The sequence below is a fragment of the Gopherus evgoodei genome, chromosome 2 (assembly GCF_007399415.2).
Source record: "Gopherus evgoodei ecotype Sinaloan lineage chromosome 2, rGopEvg1_v1.p, whole genome shotgun sequence".
NCBI lineage: Eukaryota > Metazoa > Chordata > Testudines > Testudinidae > Gopherus > Gopherus evgoodei.
Window position 1 is genome coordinate 277,642,928 of NC_044323.1, and position 20,455 is coordinate 277,663,382.

Below are 20,455 nucleotides of genomic sequence, written 5' to 3' on the forward strand. Positions count from 1 at the left end.
TTAGGCACCACTGACATGCTCAAAAGCACTTCCCAGCCCTGTAGGCGCTTAGTCCCCAAGGCACTGGACTTTCTTCCCGTGGTCATGCACAAAGCTGCCTCAGCCCTCTTGTCACCCTGCAGGTGATGAGCTGCGTGGAGCCCCCGCTCATGCTGCAGCTGAACTATCAAATGAAGCATTCCCCGCCTATCTCCGCAGCAGAGCCAGACCCAGTACGCACACCGGATCTGACCTTGCACAAAAGGCAGCTGGGGACGAGCAGGTTGGGAGTTTGTTTTTCAGGCTGAGGTGTGTGTGTCCCTAGAATAGGCCAGTGGTTGGGGCACTCATCTAGGAGACCTTGCTTCAAAGCCTGCTGCCACTTCCCAGTCCCAACTACTACACTATTGGTGGGCTCTGATTAGTCCTTCCTGTTGAAGCTGTTCCAGTTTGTAGCAATAACTAAATATTTAGTGGAGCAGGGACTTGAGCCTGAGTCTCTCAAATGCCAAGGGCTATAGCATCAAATCTCTCACTTTCGCTCTCAGGCCCAGTGACTCTTTAATTATTTAATACAAAGTAGAACAGTTTAAACAGGACTAACTGAGACAGCTGGTAGTTAGGGCACTGTCATGGGAGATCTGTGTTCAAGTCCCTGTCCCAGAGCTACTGGCTATCATGGAATTGAATGGGGGCGGGGTTGTCTCTTCTTCCCCAGGGCTAACTGGCTTAGGTGCCCAACTCCAGTCCTGTGCCAAAGGCCCAGATCAATGAGAAAGAGAGCTGGGCCCTAAGCCTCATCCCTTCCCTCTGAACTTTCCCCCTGTCTAGGTTAGGCAGCTACCCATTCTGCTTGGCTTCTGAGGATCCCTTTCTTAGGTGCTTATAAGTGGTATGCCCGTTCAGTCCATCCTGGGGTGGCTGAGAACAATGGGGCGATGCTAGTGCACAGCTCCTTGATTTGTTGCCGTTGCAGACATTCCAGGGTTGTGGAGAGGTTCACCTCTTCCACGCCACCGTCTTTTTTCCCTTCGTAGTAGACACCATGAGGCCACTCAGCGTCATCTCCTCCCTGGACTGTAAACTGACAAACCTGTAAGTCTCTGGAATAAAAGGGCTTGAGAGAATTAACATGGTACACTCTGGGCTTTAGGGAGGAATTGGGAAAGGCTATGAGGTAGTTAACAGCTCCCAGGCGCTCTTGGACCATGAATGGCTCTTCCCATGATGCTTCCATCTTATGGGCCTGTTGCGCCTTCAAAACCATAACCTGGTCTCCTACCTTGAAGGAACGCTCTCTGGTATGTCTGTCATACCAGGCCTTTTTCTCTTTTTGAGCATCCTTTAGGTTTTCTTTAGCAAGGGCTAAAGAGTGTCAGAGGGTGTTTTGTAGGTTGCTTACAAAGTCCAGAATGTTAGTCCCTGGAGAAGGCGTAAACCCCTCCCATTGCTGCTTTACCAACTGTAATGGCCCCTTAACCTCGTGGCCATACACAAGTTCAAACAGTGAAAACCCTAAACTGGGATGTGGTACAGCCCTGTAGGCAAAAAGTAACTGCTGCAACACTAGGTCCCAATTATTGGAGTATTCGTTGACGAATTTACATATCATGGCCCCCAAAGTTCCATTAAACCTTTCCACCAGGCCATTGGTTTGATGGTGGTACGGGGTGGCAACCAAGTGGTTCACCCCATGAGTTTCCTACAGTTCTTTCATGATCCCTGCCAGGAAATTAGATCCTGAATCTGTAAGGATGTCGGAGGGCCATCCTACCCTGGCAAAAATGTCTGTTAGGGCCAGGCACACAACTTTAGCCCTGGTGTTGCCTAGAGCTACTGCTTCCGACCATCGGGTAGCAACGACCACGAAAGTCAGAACGTAGTGCTTTCCTCGGGGTGTCTTTTTTGGGAAAGGACCCAGAATATCCACAGCTACTCGCTGAAATGGGACCTCAATTATGGGGAGTGGCTGGAGAGGGGCCTTGACCTGGTCGTGGGGCTTTCCCACCCTTTGGCATACCTCACAAGACTGGACATACTTGGCAACATCCTTGCCCATCCCCTCCCAGTGGAAGGACTTCCCCAACCGGTCTTTGGTTCTGTTCACCCCAGCATGGCCACTGGGATGATCATGGGCTAAGCTTAAGAGCTTTTCCCTGTACTGAATTGGAACACAACTGGTTTTGCAGATGCCAGTCTTCCTGGTGTCCACTAGAAAGAGTTTCCTTGTATAAAAGTCCTTGTTCTAGAAGAAACCGGGATCGATTAGAAGAGCTGAGAGGCGGTGGGGTGCTCTGTGCTGCCGCCCAAGCCTTCTGAAGGCTGTCATCTGCTTCCTGCTCAGTCTGGAACTGTTCCCTTGAAGCTGGAGACACCAGTTCTTCCTTAGACTGGGGACTTGGGCTTGGTCCCTCTGGAAGCGATGTAGGTGATGAGGTTGTTTCCGTTGCTGGTGAGCCGCTTTCCACTGGTGCACCAGGGGTTATTTCAGGCTCTGGCTGAGCCTCTTGGGTGTGGTTGTCTGCTGCTTCTGCCAGTTCAGGCTCGCTGGAGCCCTCTGGCATTGGGGTTGAAGATGGATTTGCAAGCACTGTCATCAGTGCTGGCACCGGTTCTGGTGCTGGCTGCTTTTCCAGTTCCTGGTCTGGGACTGGAAGCACTGTGGCTGTTTCCGTTGTTGGCATGGGATCCGGGTCCACTACCTCTGTCTGGGTCTCTCGTAACACAGATGGGGCCTCTGTGGACGGCTCAGGTACAGGAATTAGTCTGGAAGCTTGCCTGGTTTGGCTACGTGTAACCATTCCTACTCTCTTGGTCTGCTTCACCTGGTTGGCCAAATCTTTCCCCAGTAGATGGGGATGGAATAATTGTCATAGACTGCAAAAGTCCACATTCCTGACCAGCCTTTGTACTGGACAGGCAGTTCAGCTGTAGGCAAGTTTACCGCTTGTGACATGAAGGGGTAAATTGTCACTTGGGCCTTTGGGTTGATGAATTTGGGGTCGACGAAGGATTGGTGGATAGCTGACACTTGTGCCCCCATGTCTCTCCACACAGTAACCTTCTTTCCGCCCACTCTCAAAATCTCCCTTCGCTCCAAGGGTATTTGAGAGGCATCTGGGCCTGGGGATCTTTGGGGTGATGGTGGTGTAATGAACTGCACTCGGTTGGGGTTCTTTGGGCAGTTGGCCTTTATATGTCCCAGTTCATTACACTTAAAGCATCTTCCAGCTGACTGGTCACTGGGTCGAGGTGAATTACTGGAGACTGGTGAGGTGGAAGAATAGGGCTTCTGTGGCTTTCCTTGGGTTGTTGGTGGGGTCTTTGGCTGCCTTCGGTTGTAGGGTTTATTGTCGGTGTGCACCCTGGGGTAGTCGCTCCTCTTGACAATAGCTTTTTTCTTTTCTGCCACTTCTATCCATATGGCTTCAATCTCCCCCACCTCGATTACCGTTTTGGGTTTCCCATCTAGGATGTAACTCTCTATTTCCTCAGGAATACCATCTAAGAACTGCTCCATTTGTATCAGGAGGTGCAGCTCGTCCAGACTGTTAACTTTTGTTCCTGATATTCAGGCTTCATAATTCTTTGCAATGTGGTAGGCATGTCGGGGGAATGACACATCTGGTTTCCATTTTTGGTTTTTGAACCGCCGACGGACATGTTCAGGTGTTATCCCCATTCTGTATCTGGCCTTGGTTTGAAAAAGTTTATAATCGTTCATTTTTTCCTTAGGCATTTCTGCCGCCACCTCTGCTAAGGGTCCACTGAACAGTGGCCTCAATTTTACCATGTACTGGTCTTCAGAGATGCTGTACCCAAGGCAGGCCCTTTCAAAATTTTCTAAGAAGGCCTCAGTGTCATCACCTGCCTTGTAGGTGGGAAATTTCTTGTGATGTGGAACAATCATTGGCGCAGGGTTGTTAGGATTGGCTGGAGCATCCTGCCTGGCCCGCGCCAAGTCCATTTCATGCTTTCTCTCTTTTTCCCTCTCTTCACTCTAATTTTGTTGTTTTTCCAGTTCTCGTTGGTGGGCTGCATCTTTGGCTGCTTGCTCTCTTTTGTAGGCTGCCAGTTTGCTGTTTTCTTCCCTTTCTTTCAGCTCCACCTCTTTTTGTCTTCTTTCCATTTGTTGCCTGTGGTCTGCTTCTTTGATTTGTATCTCTGCCTCCATTTTTGCCTTGGAAGTCATGGTTCCTGTTTTCTTGTGTTGGGGTGCCCTCTGCTGGTTTACTGTCTGAATTACTGTTCCTCTGCTGCCTGCTCTGTTGCTAAGCAACAGAGTGTTTCTAACAAGTCTTCCCGAATAAAACTAGAACAAAAGGAAAACCTTCTTTTGCATGTGTGTTCTGCTGGTGTAGTTGACTCACAGCTGGAGTTCTATTGTCTAACAAAAGACCCCTGCTAAACTTAATGGCCCTTGCCTGAGGCCGTTTCTATGCACGGCCAAACGGAGCAAGGAAAAACAAAATTCTCTGGCTGTAGGTTTAAAAAAAACAAACCCTTCTCTCTGCTTACAAGCAGCTAACAGAAAAAAAGAAAATTAATAATTTTACTGGCTTTTGGATTCTACTATTCCAACCACTGCCAACATGTCGTAGTATAATTCCCAATTCTGGACCTTAGCGTCCAAAATATGGGTACTAGCATGAGTTTCCCTAAGCTTAATTACCAGCTTAGGTCTGATATGCTGCCACAAATCAGGAATTTTCCAGGGCTAGATACCCTCTGGTCCCCCCAAAACCTTCCCTGGGGACCCCAAGACCCAGATTCCCTGAGTCTCACAACAAAGGGGAATAAACCATTCCCTTCCCCCTCTCTTCTTCCTCCCAGCTCCTTCCCGCCCTTGGAACACTAGGAGATCGCCTGATTCAACTTCTTGAATCACCACACCGAGAGGAGTGTTACCTTCCCCTTCACCCAGAGGCAATACAAGCTGCGTGAATATAACACAAAGAGAAAATTTATCCTTCCTTCTTCCCACCAATTCTCTTAAACCTTAACTAGGAGAAAAAAATTAACAAGTCTTAAAAAGCAAAACTTTTAATAAAAAAGAAAGAAAAAAGTAAAAGGTTTATCTCTGCACTTTAGATGGTAAAAAGTTACAGGGTCTTTCAACTTATAAACAATAGAAAGAAACTTTCTCCAGCAGAAACACAATTTAAGCTACTTCCAGCAAGTACACATATGTAAATGAAACAAAAAACAAATTAAAAGACTATGACCGCCTTTTCTTACTCACAAGTCTGAATAGATGAGAGACTGTAGCAGGGAGATTGGCAGAAACCTGGTTGCACCTCTAGTCCCGTCCAGGACCCAGAGAGAACAAAGCCAAACTCAAAACCCACAAACAAAGGCTTCCCTCCAGGAGATTTGAAAGTATCTTATCTCCTGATTGGTCCTCTGTTTGTTAACCCTTTATAGGTGAAAGAGACATTAACCCTTAGCGATCTGTTTATAACAGGTGCCCAACTCCAGTCCTGTGCCAAAGGCCCAGATCAATGAGAAAGAGAGCTGGGCCCTAAGCCTCATCCCTTCCCTCTGCATTTCCCCCCTGTCTAGGTTAGGCAGCTACCCATTCTGCTTGGCTTCTGAGGATCCCTTTCTTAGGTGCTTATCTCAGCCCATGCATTGCATAGGGAGCCAGAGCGTCTAACTCAGGGCTGAGGGGTCCACTAGGCAGCAGGAGGCCTTGTGCTTAGGTGGTGCAATGCAGAGCCTAAGTCCCTTTGAGGATCTAGCCCTCTGTGTCCCAGATTCCCATCTGTCAGATGAGGAGAAGAGCACTTCCCTTACCTCAAAGGGGTGTTGTGAGGGAAAATAAACACATTTAAGATGGCGATGTGCTCAGATATCATGGTAATGGGGCCCATAAATGTTCCATAGATAGGTAGAAGAATTCCTAGGTGCAGCCTGTTTCAGAGATGGGAGCCTCAGAATTTGGATAAGCCCACCAGCTTCCACCGTGTTCAGGGAGGTCTTTGAATCTTTATTCAGGCCCATCTCCAGTAGTATGTAGTCCTGGCCACCAATACCAACATATAGGACAAATGCAACCCATTCATGCATACTCCTGTGGGTCTGGAACTATCCCTGAGTCTGCAGCTCGATAGCAGTGATGCCGTACACTCAGACACCGCAGGTGACTAACTAGGACAAGCCACCCCTATGTCGCTTGGGAGGATTCACTCATCACTGCAACTAACTAATGACAATTTTCTATCTCAGTTGAGCTTGAGTCTGGAGACAATCAGCTCGCTTTCTGATACAAGGCGCTTGCGCGATGGCTGCTGTGTTAAACAATTACCATTCCTTTCAAGAGGACATGTGATGAGGAAACAGCACGAGACTCAAGCAAGCAACTGTATTATCCAGTTCTCACGGTAAACTCTTGCAGCACACACTTCAGGGAGCAGTGGCAGGTGCAGATGGATATTCCGCCAGCCCTGGGAACTTGTTAGATGAAAATCATATCCCTGGTAGAATCTACTGTAGAGGAAACTGCTGGCCTGCCTGATGGCTCCGCAGGATTGGATTTACAAAGTACCCCACGGATAATGATGTGTGTGCTCATAATAATGATTTTAATACCTGTTCGAACTGACAACAGTACACGTTCTCCTTCCTGTAGACAGATGTTCTTTTGCCTGGTGATGTGAATTGATTCCAAGTGGAGGAAGGGGGCAGGAGAGTGAGGGAGACGCTATCATTCATTTCTCTCTTTTTTTTCTTTTACTTTTGAGGGCTGTCTGCCAGACAGGAGTCTGACACTAGCTCATCAGCAGCTGCAGGGAAGCCCTCTAGCCATTGCAGTTCATCCTTCTCTGCAGGCTGTCACAGCATAGAGATGCAGGGCAGTGCGTGGCACTCCTCTCAGCCTGGCTGGGTTCAGCGAAAGAATTCTAATGCATCTTCCCCCCCAGTTTACAACACAGTGGAAGGGAAAGGGCTGCCCCGCCTTGCAGACTGGGCTTGATGTTCATACTTACAGGCAGTGTTTAATTTCAAACAGTTCCCGTACACAGGCAAGTTGTTGTCTCCCCACCAGATCCTGTTTCTTAGCAGTGTGCTGTTATTTCACCATGATTTAAGTGCTTTGCTGAGGTTCCACATGAGGGAGATAACAGAATGTGCAAAGCTGTAGGTGAAGATAAATATTCAGTATGGGAAAAATGGAGCTCTCTTTATTTTTGGAAGGAAAGCCCACCTCACAAAGGGAACACAAAGTGCTTACCAGAGTAAGTCCTTGTAACAATCAGCTCTTTATCTTGCCTGCATCAAATTCCGCAAAACAATTCCAATGGAAAGCCAGGTTACAGTGCATTTTTTTTTATTTTAAAAGGGACAGTAAGAAGAAACTCATCAAAGCAGGAAGTAGAATATCATTTGATTAGCATATGTCCTCCAGACGAGGGTTATGAACCCAATCCAACTCCTTCCACAGTCAATGGAAAGTCTCCCATTGACTTTAATGGGAGATAGAGCAAGTTCTATATCTTGCACTTGGAAGGATGCATTGATTCAATGATCTAACTCTAATAGGTATCCTCCCTTTCTAACACCTATGATCTCCTGATCTTGGAAGAATCTGATCAAGGTTAGGCCAAATATTATTTTGCTGAGGGTGCATGTGATTATTTACTGACTCACTGTCAGTACGAAGGTTTAACAATAAAATCCAAGAGAAACTAGCTGTCAAGAAAAAAAACGTCATGGACCATAAACAGTGTAAATGAGATGAGAAGTCAACCTCATACATTCAAAATAAATGTGTCCATCCACGTGTCATGGATAACACTTTGGATTATTAATGCAACTAATCTACTTTAATTGAATTCAGGTTGGTGTGTACTTTTTTGCACTTCACTGTTAGCTTGCCCAGGGTGTCTGGATAGGTTCATGGCCTGTTTAAGAGTCAGTTTCACTTTTGCTTTTAACATGGTAGAGAAATCTTGTCATTTTTAGGGTTACTAACACAGATTAAACAAAGCCAGGAAAATAGTTTTATATCCAACAGGCATACTAGATCTGCCTATTAATAATGCCTAACAGACCCTGAGGCTTTTACTTCATCCTGAGTCTGAGTCAATAAGAGCTGAGTAAAATCTAAGGCAGAGGTTGGCAACCTTTCAGAAGTGGTGTGCCAAATCCTCATTTATTCACTCTAATTTAAGGTTTCACGTGCCAGTAATATATTTTAACGTTTTTAGCAGGTCACTTTCTACAAGTCTATAATATATAACTAAACTATTTTTGTATGTAAAGTAAATAAGGCTTTTAAAATGTTTAAGAAGCTTCATTTAAAATTAAATTAAAATGCAGAGCCCCCCAGACCAGTGGCTAGGACCCAGGCAGTGTGAGTGCCACTGAAAATCAGCTCGCGTGCCGACTTTGGCACCTGTGCCATACGTTGCCTACCCCTGATCTAAGGCCTCTCTCCCATTAAAACTCTCAGGAGAGGTAATAATGTAGTTGCATCATTTCTTACTCATCGGGCCTTCAGGAGTAAACTGGTTGTCCGGCAGGGAAGCCGCTCAACCCTGTGGATGCATGGGGAAGGGACCTCTAGGGGGCGGGGTTATCTGAATGAACATCAAATGGCAATGGGAAGACATTCTGCTCTCATCCCCTGGTGGAGTGCAGATTCCAGAATATAACTGGCATATAGGACCTTGCATGTGCAATGCACATGAATTAATGTCATCCTTTGTGTATTGTTTAATAACTATGTATATACTCCCTGGTGATAGGTGTGCTTGATAAGTCTATACATACAACAGATGTGTATTATAAATCCAAAATAAATACATTCCTTAAGGACCAAATTCTCCATCCCTTTCTTGTTGATCTTATTATGGCTACTCCCAGAGTAAGGTGTGTGTCAGTGTAAGTTTCAGCTCACAGCACCTGGCCTTTAATAAATAAAGTCCTTTACGTGAGCCATTGCAGTTGGTACTAGCAGGAGGGGCAAAAAAAGAGTCTTTACACATTTTCTATTTGAAGGAAGCCGCATTGTGCGGGACATGTCTGGGCTCATCCACCTGCGCTGGAACAAAGCCCTCATTCTTTTCCCAAAAGATGCTTTGAAAAAGTTATTACTTAGGTTTTAACTTTTCTAAAAAGTGGTGGGTTTTTGTTTTTTGTTTTGTTTTGTTTTGCTCAAAGCTCCTGGTCTAAAAAGCCAAATCCTGTTGTTGCTAAGATTAAGGGTTTTTTGCTCCTTGAATTTGCTTTACTAGCAAAGACCAGTGCCTGGATTATTGCTTTCTTTTGCCAAATGGAACAAAGGTGCTTTTAGAACATTGTACTTAAAGTGGGATCAGAAATTGCATGTGATTTTTAACAACGTAGTGATTTGGGTTTTTTTCTTTTTAACTGCCCATGGCCCAACCCCCTTTCCCCCCATGCAGATTTTAAAATTTGTAACTAAAGTGAAAAATAAAAATCAACTGAAGACCCTCTGCAACCTTTTCTAAACACACATGGTCAAAATAGCTACAATGTGGAGTTCAATTTAAAATGTGATTTATTTCATTTATCTTTTAATTAATAAAATATCCAGATTTGCGCACTAATCAGATTTATGGGTTTACATCCCATTTTATGTGTTTTTATGCATGTACTAAACTGTTTCATTTCTTCGTCTTGTTTTATTTTTTTCCCCAAGGCTAACGCCATATACAAAAATAAAATCGAACTAGTTAACTCAATGCTGGCAAGATTATAAAAACCAGGCGGAAAACAGAAGATTTTTGCTGTCACAAGACAGCGACCTCAGCCTTACCCTGGAAAGACCATGCGGTCTCTAAGGCAGGAGAATGAATTTCATAACCATGCTGTGTTCATTCTGGACGTATAATGACATACAGAGCACAGATTGTGTCTGATTGTACATGGTGGTTTTATGATATCCATGGCTACTGAGCCAAGATACTGATGTCACATATGAGTATATCAGCTATTGTTAAACCCCTTTCCTGTACTGTATGCTCTGTTTCCTTCTTCTCCTCTCCCACCTCTAAATTGTTACGTCTTGGATCATTACCTAAAGTTCATTTCAGTTAACTGCCGCCCAACACTATTAAACCTCACCGTTAGTGTGCACGACATATTAGCACCATAATGTCCCTGCTCATAGAAAAACTGATCCAGCTCCCATTGAACACAATAGGAATATTCCTATTGACTCCAGTGGGAGTCAGATCAGGAGCAGTTTCCTTTGTATTGTTCTGTCTGTGGGGTGGTCCTGGCCTTCAGTGAAATGGGAAGAGTGTTCTTCTGCCTGAACACAGAGATTTTAGTAGTGGCTCAGATCTTTGGAGACCTGCCAGAGATTAGAGCCATGCATGTGACAAATCTGTGTTTTCTTGTTTGTTCCAGCCTCAGGAGTGGCTGCTCCTGAACCATCCTCATGGGGTTCTTGCATCAGAAGGGGCAATACACCTGGATAATCCCTGAAAGGGTTGGAGGTAAGGAAATGATATCGCTGGAAGCAGACATACCAAGATATTGTCCTTTCTTGATTCTGGAACCTCTCTGGACCTGCAGAGCTCCAACCACTAGGTTCTAATACTGGAATCTAGAGAGGTTCCTGTGGTCCTATGGGCTGAGTGGAGCATCTTGTGGTGGTACTGCTCCCTCAAGGAGTCAGACTGGAAAGAAATAAATGCAGTATTTTCTCAAGCTGTGAGGGATAGCTCAGTGGTTTGAATATTGGCTTCTAAACCCAGGGTTATGAGCTCAATCCTTGAGGGGGCCACTTAGGCTCTGGGGCGAAAATCAGTGCTTGGTCCTGCTAGTGAAGGCAGTAGGCTGCACCCAATGACTTTTTGAGGTCCCTTCCAGTTCTAGGAGATAGGTATATCTCCAATTATTAAAAAAAAAAAAAAAAAGGAATTGTGCCACCAACAAGAGATGCTGCTCACAGCAGGTTGTACATCTCTTCATCAGATTTCACTTCTCAGACAAACATCACTGCTGCAGTTCAAGTTTGGAAGGTTTTCTTTGCAACCACAAGGATCAGAAGAGGCTTTTTTAATTTTTAAATTAAAACATAGGTTCTGGAGTACATGATGGCAGCCTTCAGTGCTGTAATGATGGCTCTCTTAGCTGCTGCAGACTGGTCCAATCCAACCCCTGGCTTTTCATGATTACGTGTATAATGGCTTCTCCACCCCATTTTGGTCCCCTCTCATCCACTTGGTGGCGTGCATACATGTCCCTTGGGTGCTTGCTACTTAGTGTGTTGCACTAGGTATGAAAATAACTTATCAGTAAAGAGCCCAACGCCTAGCCAGGAGTGAAAGTAAAATTGAACTCTTACCGATACGGGGCTGACTCAGGCACCCATGAAAGGGGCGGGGCCTTAGGAGGAAGGAGCGAGGTTGGGGGTCAGTGTCCCCCATCCAGCCCATCTGCGCTGCCTAGCCTGCGCCATCTGGGGCTCCAGCAGTGATTTAAAGGGCCCAGGGCTCTGGCAGCAGCTAGAGACCCAGGCCCTTTGAAATCTCCAGCCCTGGGGCAACTGCTCCTTTTGCGCCTCCCATCAGCGGCCCGGTGGAGGGAGGAGGGGAGGCAAAAGGGGCAACAACGTTAAAGCAGGGTCCTTTGCCGTGGCAGACCTTTAATGTCGTTGCCCCTTTTGCGCCCTCCCATCAGAGACCGTGCAGCGCTTTAACATCAGCGGTACCAGCCGGTACCAGTGGCCAATTTTTTTGTTAACTGATATAGATTTTGTTATATTAAAGATTTTAAAATGTTCATAAATATTAATAGAAGTATATCGGTTCTGATGGCACAAGATTAGACCATGAGGAACGTGTCCTCTCAGATCAGCTGATTATATAAACAAACCACTACTAGCTGCTGGTGCTGGATCAAGTGTGTGTTGAAAGGTAGAGAATTGTTGCATTTTAGTGTCTTTATAGTTTTACCTGTAGTTGACAAAGCAATTTTTTATGTGTGAGAATTCCTCATTATTATCTCATATGGTAGCTAAAAGAGGTGACTGGTTGGTTGGTTGAGGCCTAGCATGGTAGCTTGGCCATCACCATAGGCTTTTGTAGTCTATAGGCCAAGTTTCAAGGTGAACATTTGTGAGGACAGTCTTGTACAGTAAGTTTCATGAGGACATATGTTTGAAATTTTTTGACATTATCCCTCTGTCTGTATCCATGTCTGTGTTTAGTATATATATGTAATCCCTTTGTCTTCAATTCAGCCTGTTATGTTATACCTTGCGTGCTTGAGTTTTGATTCAGTGATAAGGATAATAACCTGTCTGACTGTTTCATTTTGTGTTCTTAATTAGTATTCCTTCATTTTAAGTCTTTTCAGCATTTGTGTACCATTCAGCAGTTGTGTACATGTGTCATGGTATAATTCCCCACTCTGAACCTTAGCGTCCAAAAGATGGGGTACCAGCATGAATTCCTCTAAGCTCAATTACCAGCTTAGTACTTGTAGCGCTGCCACCAACCAGGAATTCCAGTGCCTGGTACACTCTAGTCCCCCCAAAACCTTGCCCGGGAACCCCAAAGACCCAGACCCTCTGAATCTTAACACAAGGAAAGTAAACCCTTTCCCTCACCGTTGCCTCTCCCAAGCTTCCCCCCCAGGTTATCCTGGAAGATCACTGTGATTCAAACTCCTTGAATCACAAAACAGAGAGGACAATTCACCTTCCTCCCTCCTTCTCTTTCCCCCTCCGAGACTCTTCCTGAGAGAAAATAATCCTGGCACAGAGAGAAATCAGTCCTCTCTCCCTCTTCCCTCCTTTCTCCCCACCAATTCCCTGGTGAATCCAGACCCAGTCCCCTGGGGTCTCACCAGAATAAAAAAAACAATTAGGTTCTTAAACAAGAAAAGCTTTTAATTAAAGAAAGAAAAAACAGTAAAAATTATCTTTGTTAATTTAAAAAAAAATGGAATAGGTACAGGGTCTTTCAGCTACAGACACTGGGAACACGCTCCCAGCCGAAGTATACAAGTACAAATTAAAATCTTTTCAGCAAAATACCAATTTGAACTCCTTTCAGCCAAATACACATTTGAACTTCTTCCAGCCAAATACACATTTGCAAATAAAGAAAACAAGCATAAGCCTAACTCGCCTTATCTATCTAGTACTCACTATTCTGGACATATAAGAGACTGTATCAGAGAGATTGGAGAGAAACCTGGTTGCACGTCTGGTCACTCTCAGAACCCAGAGTGAACAACCACCAAAAACTAACAGCACACACAAAAACTTCCCTCCCTCAAGATTTGAAAGTATCCTGTCCTCTTATTGGTCCTCTGGTCAGGTGACAGCCAGGCTTACTGAACTTGTTAACCCTTTACAGTCAAAGAGATATAAAGTACTTTTGTGCTATTAACTTTTCTTATCTGTTTATGACAACACGTTTATAGTAGAAGATTTCAAGTGCAGATAAGATACTTATTTACAGCAGATTATTTCAAGTGTGGATAGGCTACATATTGACCAGCTAGATCACTTTGAAGAGGAGATTTTAAATTGGTGCAAGCAAGAGACAGTGAAAACAACTGAGTGAAGCAGCAGCTAAGAGCTCCAAGCCAATAACTTCATTCCTCAAACCACTGGAAAACATACCTTCCCCAACAAACAATGCTACAGATAATGAAAACTCCACAACTGCAACAGGTGATTTTTCAATGCCAATACTTGAACATGAGGACAGTAGTCAAGAAGAGGTGCCACTGGCAACAGATGCAGCAGAAGATCCAGTGTATGATCAAGAAACTCAACAACAACAGGAAGATGCAGATCTTACGCAGCAAGAGCAATTCATGAGTATTGCAAGTGTGACTGTGACTGACATTGGAATTATTGACAAGACCAATGCTGCCCAAATGCAATCTTTCCTTCAAATTAGTTGTTTTGCAATTCCAAGTAACATTCCACGAGATGTTGATAATCATGCTTTCCCTACTCGTCTGCTGATTAAAAACTCTTCCAAATTGTGAGACCTGCACAAGAGATTAGTTATGCTGGAGTATGGAAAAGCAGTCTCTGTACTGTGCACTCTGTTTCATTTTGAACAAAAGTGCTGCAAATACATCAGTTCTCTTTGATCAATCAGGATGGAGCATCAACACAGGTTGGAGGAAGTTGAAAGACCAAATACCATCACATGAGAGTTCAATGTCACACAAAGAAAACTGTGTTGCATAGAAATCAGCCATCAGCTGAAAGTTCAGTTGAGAATTTACTTTGACTGAACTCTCTACAGAAATGAATAACTGGAAAAAACTTCCTGAGCATATCCTGAATGTCATCCTTTTTCTTTCGGAGTGGGGATTGGCTTTCTTTGGTTCCAGTCAACGCATTGGTGATCGTGCAAATAGAAACTTTCTAGGCATAGTTGAGCTCCTCAGCAAATATGACCCACTTTTCTCAGAGCATGTTAAACATGTTCAAGAATTGCAAAAGAGTCAAAAGCACATACAAGTTCATTATCTCTCCACACACATACAAAACAAGTTTATTGAGCTACGTGGGTCATTCGTACAAACAACAATTCTTGATGAGATTCGAAATGCCAAGTATTTTTCAATCATTGTTGATGCCACTCCAGATTGTTCTCACAAGGAACAGACTACTATGGTTATTCAATATATTAAGAGTGTAGACAGCTTAATATTTTCAATTGAGGAAAGGTTTATTTTCCTTGATAGTTTCATGAGAAAAACTAGAAAAGAAATTGCTGCTAGAGTACTAGCAATTCTAGAAGGTTTTACATTAGATTTTCAAGTCTGCATTGGTCAAGCCTATGACAATGGATCTAATATGGCTGGGAAGTACAAAGGTGTACCAGCAGTTCTGCTTGAGCATAATTCAAACTGTATTTTCTCCAGCTGTGGAAACCACACACTAAACCTTGTAGGTGTTGATTGTGCTGAATCATGCGAGGAGGCAATTACTTACTTTGGAACTGTTCAACAAATATACAATCTCTTCAGTAGCAGTCCCAAAAGGTGGGAAATTCTGAAGCAATATCTTCCTGTTTCACTGCATGGAATGTCCAAAACTAGATGGTCTGCATGGATTGATGGTGTTCAACCAGTTGCACAGCATTTGAATTCAGTGAGAAAGGCTATAAATGAGCTTGAATCTCTCAATCTCACTGCACAGGCTCGAACTAAACTTCAGTCTATTCAGAAGCACATGTTCAAATTTGAATGAATTCTGATGTCATCTTTGTGGATGAAGCTACTTAAAATGATCTAACAAACTCATCTGTTAATCGAAGCACACAGTGCTACACTTGATGTTGAGAGGGATAACACTGAAAGTCTTATCAATGACATTCAACAGATTAATGAACCATGGGATGCAATCCTTACTGAGTCCAAATCAGTAGCACTGTATATTGGCATTTCTTCGGAGTTCTCCACCAATCGAAACTTATCTACTGAATCCGATGCCAAGCAGCATTATAGGGTCAGTGTCTTCCTTGTCATCATTGACTCTATTCAATCAGATCTTACACGTCGATATGAGTCACTGCGACTAATTTGTACCCTTTTAGGATTTCTTTGGTGGTTCAACAGACTGAGTAATGAAGATCTACTTTCTGCAGCTGAACAATTTCAGCAACAGTCCAACAAAGAAATCTCGAAAGATCTCAGTGACGAGGTCATCTTCCTCAAATGAATATATTCAACGAACTTTAAATTGGATTGCAAGCCAAAGGAATTGCTTCAAGAAATACTCAAACGTGGACTCTCTGGCATGTACCCTAATATCACAATTGCGCTGTGTATTTTTGTCAGTTTGGCTGCATCAGTGGCTTCAGGTGAACGCACCTTCAACATGTTGAAGCAGATAAAGGACTATCACCCTTCAATTATGGGACAAGAGCATTTGAATGGGCTTGCCATGCTTGATATCAGCTGTGACCTTGCACGAAAGCTAGATTTTTCCTCAATAATCAGTGCATTGATTTGCACAGAAAAAGGCTAGAAAAGTATTTGTTAAATAGAAAGAAATATTCAAAATATGTCTCACTCTTTTTCTGGTGCCATATTTTGTTTTCCTGTGTTGTCATTTTTAATTTTTATTATGGCTAGGGGCCTCAAAAGCTGGAAGTGGCCTGGGCCTCTCTGGACCTCTGAGAGAGTCTGACCATAAGAAGTCCCATTGTAATAAATGCTATCCAATATGAGTGCAGGTAGAGCAATCTGGTCCTGTATGTTTGCAAAGCTACTAACGCATTGTTGGAGAGTACTGCAATAGAAAGAAAAATAACTTTCAAGGACCCCCCATCTGCTGAAATAAATGGCAGAACTCACAGTGACTTCAGTGAGCAGGATCAGGCTCTCAGTTATCTGGCTCTTAAGTCTCCAGAATTAGAGAAAGGTCTTTTTAAAATCTAAGATTGTATTAATACTGCACTCAGGACGCAGTTTCATCTTTAACACATGAAAGCTCAGAATGCAGCAATTGTTTGTGCACCATGCACTGTGTTGCACTTATTCCCGGACAAGGAAATTACAATGAAAATAATCATTGTCAGAATACTAATGTGATGTAAACTAATGTAGGGATATTTATTCAATGGAGTGCAATTACTAGGAATACTCTATTTTCTGAAGAGTGTGACTGTAATCCAATTTAGCTTTTTTAACCCCTGGTGATTTTGTTTCAATATGGATTGTGATAGGCCGAAAAAGAGGCTCGGGGCAGAGAAAGGGGAGTTAGCACCACATGTAATCTGAAATCTTAATGACTTGACTAAATCTACATCACCACAGGGCAGTTAGTCATGACTGTACTGTTAATTGAATGAAAAACAGAGTAGATCTTGTGTTCATTTTATATTAACATCATTTCACTTTCTGATGAATGAATATTCACCAGCTTAATCATTAACATCTCATCATAGTGGGCTTTACCTTAAACCAGTGGTTCTCAAACTTTTGTACTGATGACCCCTTTTACATAGCAAACATCTGAGTGCGACCCCTCCTTATAAATTAAAAATACTTTTTATATACTTAACACCATTATAAATGCTGGAGGCAAAGTGGGGTTTCAGGTGAAGGCTGACAGCTCATGACCCCCCAGGAATAACCTCGCAACCCCCTGAGGGGTCCCAACCCTCCATTTGAGAATCTCTGTCTTAAACCTATCAGTAGGACCATGGATGCAGACAACAGAGATCAGATCTTTTGAGATAAAGCATCAAGTGACGATGGAAAGGTACAACACAGGATGCATGACTTGGTCAAATGGGCTCAGCTGCAGCAGTGTTCATGGTGGGTGGGGTTGCAGCAGTGTCTGATGGGAAGAGGCCAGCTTCCCTCCTTCAGAAACAGAAGGATCATGGGAGGAGAAGGGAGGGGCAATTCCTTCCAGAGATGCTGCTGCAGGTAATTAAGAGGCTAAACACCAAGGACCAGATTCTGATGCGTTCATTCAGACCATGACTACACTTGCAGATGTACAGCGCTGTGAGTTAAACCTGCCTTCGTACAGCTGAGTAGGGAAAGTGCTGCAGTGTGTCCACACTGTCGTGGCCACATTTGTGGCACTTGCAGTGACATTGAGAGCGGTGCATTATGGGCAGCTATCCCACAGCTATCCCACAGAGCACCTCTTCCCAGTCTGGCGCCGTGGGTTGTGGGAAAGAGGCGTGGGTGCAGGGCATTCTGGGTCCTGTCCCAGCACCCTATGATGCATCGCTTCACATTCTAGCAATCCCTGTGTTTCCATCCACATTTAGCACCATCTTTCAATGCCATCTTTCAATGGTTTCTGTGCAAAGCGATCTGTGTTCCTTTTCGGTCTGCGGGAAATGGAGCCCGAACTCTGAGGAGTATGCTGACGAGTCTCACCAGCACGTCAGTTTTGGCAGTCGAGCTATTCTTTAAGTTCCAAAGCGACAGTGAAGAGTCTGACGATGATATCGAGTCGCGTAATGCGTATGACATGAAATTGCTTGTGGCGTTCGCGGACATGCTTAGCACCGTGGAAAGCTGCTTTTGGGCTCGGGAAACAAGCACTATGTGGTGGGATCACATCGTCATGCAAGTCTGGGATGACGAGCAGTGGCTGCAGAACTTTCAGATGAGAAAAGCCACATTCATGGTACTGTGTGAGGAGCTCGCCCCCATCCTGCGGCGCAAGGACACGAGATTGAGAGCTGCCATGACGGTGGAGAAACAGGTGGCTATTGCAGTCTGGAAGCTGGCAACTCCAGACAGCTACCGATCGGTCACAAACCAGTTTGGAGTGGGAAAGTTGACCACTGGAATCGTGTTGATGCAAGTTTGCAAGGCCATTAATCGCATCCTGCTCAGAAGAACTGTGACTCTGGGGAACGTGCAGGACATTGTGGATGGCTTTGCCCAAATGGGTTTCCCTAACTGTGGAGGGGTGATAGATGGGACCCATATTCATATTCTGGCACCATCCCACCTAACATCCGAGTATGTTAATCAGAAGAGGTATTTCTCTATGGTTCTCCAGGAACTTGTGGATCACCATGGGCGTTTCATTGACATTAACGCAGGCTGGATCAGAAAGGTGCATGACACATGCATCTTTCGGAACACTGCCCTGTTCAGGAAGCTGCAGGCCGGGACTTTTTTCCCAGAGCGGAAGATCACAGTAGGGGAAGTCGAAATGCCCACTGTGATCCTTGGAGACCCCACTTGCCCTTTAATGGGTGGCTCATGAAACCCTACACAGGGAGCCTCAACAGAAGCAAGGAATGGTTCAACTACAGGCTGAGCCGGTGCCGAATGACTGTGGAGTGTGCTTTTGACCATTTAAAGGGCCGCTGGCGATCTCTGTATGGGAAGCTGGACTTGGCCGAACACAGCACCCCCACGGTTATATCCGCGTGCTGTACCCTCTATAATATTTGTGAAGGGAAGGGTGAAAGCTTCACTCAGGCATGGACTTCCGAGGTTCAACACCTGGAGGCTGAATTTGCACAGCCAGAGAGCAGGGCTATTAGAGGGGTCCAGCATGGGGCTGCAAAGGTTAGGGATGCCTTGACATAAAATTTGAGGCTGAAAATGAGCAGTAACGTCTGGTGCCCTGCAACGGAGTGAAGTGTAGTGGTTCCAATGTTAGTAGGAATCTGTGTTTGCTAAGCTGACCTGTTTCTTTCCTGGGCTAAAGTATCTTTTACTTTACGCAGTAATAAAGAATGTTTTCAAAGCCAAAAATCTATTTATTGAAAAGAAAATTCATTTATTGAAAAGAAACGGAACTGCTTGGGAAGCGGAAAGGGCAAGGGGGTGGAGTGAGTAATGGTACAATCACAGATTTGCATATGTCCTGTCTGGAGTGCTGTGCAATGAGTGCTGCATTTCAGGATGGCTATACTGTATGGTGATGGGGGTTGCATGCAGAGGGTAAGGGTCATAGTTTTCAGGGCTGGGTAGTGAAGATACAGGTGTTGGAGGCAGTTGGTGGCGGTAAGAACCTGGATGTTGGAGAAAGTGGGTTGGAGGTGTCATGGGGGCACAAGGGAAAGAGTTTTGGGACAAGGGCTGCAGGGGGTGGGCAGGCGTGGTAGTGTTCTGCCTGCATGGTTACGAGCGCCTGGATCAAGTCGCTTGGCGCTCTATGATGCTTATCAGCTGATCCATGCTTTGCTGGTGATTCTCCGTGCTTTGGTGAGTAAGGGGGACTGATTGTTTCATGGCTATACTGTCCTCTGGGTTTCTGAGCTTTGGGGAGAGCCAACAGCTGCAAGGGGCACCTACACTGAACACTGTCCCAACATTTTCCACAGGAGTTGATCCTGGAAGATATCTCACTGCTGAGGGTGACCTGGGAAGCAAGGGAGGGTCTTCTAGTACAATGCTGCTTCTGCCCTGGCCCATATGCAGCTTGCCTGTGTGCAGCAATGGTCCCCCCGCCCCTCGTGGCACAGTGGCTCGGACACGTTAGCCTGACTGGGACAAGGAGCACAGTAGCTCTCCCAAGAAACCTGCTCAAACACATTGCCTACATTCTGGGTGAGACTTTTGAAGAGATTACCGAGGCCGATTACTGCAATGTGATAGACCACATCATATGCATCTAGGCATGCATGCAGCCCTAACCCTCCTCTCCCAAAGAGCCTGCACCAAAAAAATTCCTTCCCCAAAAAAAGCCGCTTATTGGGAACCTGCTCTTCTGTTTGTCCTCCATCAAATACCGGCCGCTGCCACTGGCTACCTTCCTCTTGGCTCTAGAAGAGCTCCTGGCTGCATGCCTCCAGGGATTCCGGGGTGTGTCCCCCTGTTCCAGCACCCTTACTCCCACTTTCCTCCTCGTCCCACTCTGAAGTGTCCATGGTGGTGCTCGGAGTGGAGGTGGGGTCACCCCCAAGTATCCCGTCCAGCTCTTTGTAGAATCGGCAGGTCACGGGAGGAGCACCCAAGTGGCCGTTTGCCTCGCAGGCTTTGCGGTAGGCACTCCGCAGCTGCTTCACTTTAATCCTGCACTGCAGTG

At 45.0% G+C, this 20,455-nt stretch overlaps 1 long non-coding RNA gene across 1 annotated transcript in view; it reads left to right on the top strand.

The window, feature by feature from the left end:
* Positions 1-20,455, top strand: part of LOC115647106 — a 48,068-nt gene that overhangs the window by 5,544 nt on the left and 22,069 nt on the right. Inside the window, exon 2 of the long non-coding RNA XR_003999212.1 lies at positions 10,360-10,448. This is a non-coding gene — a long non-coding RNA (uncharacterized LOC115647106). The remainder of the gene's footprint in view (positions 1-10,359; positions 10,449-20,455) is intronic.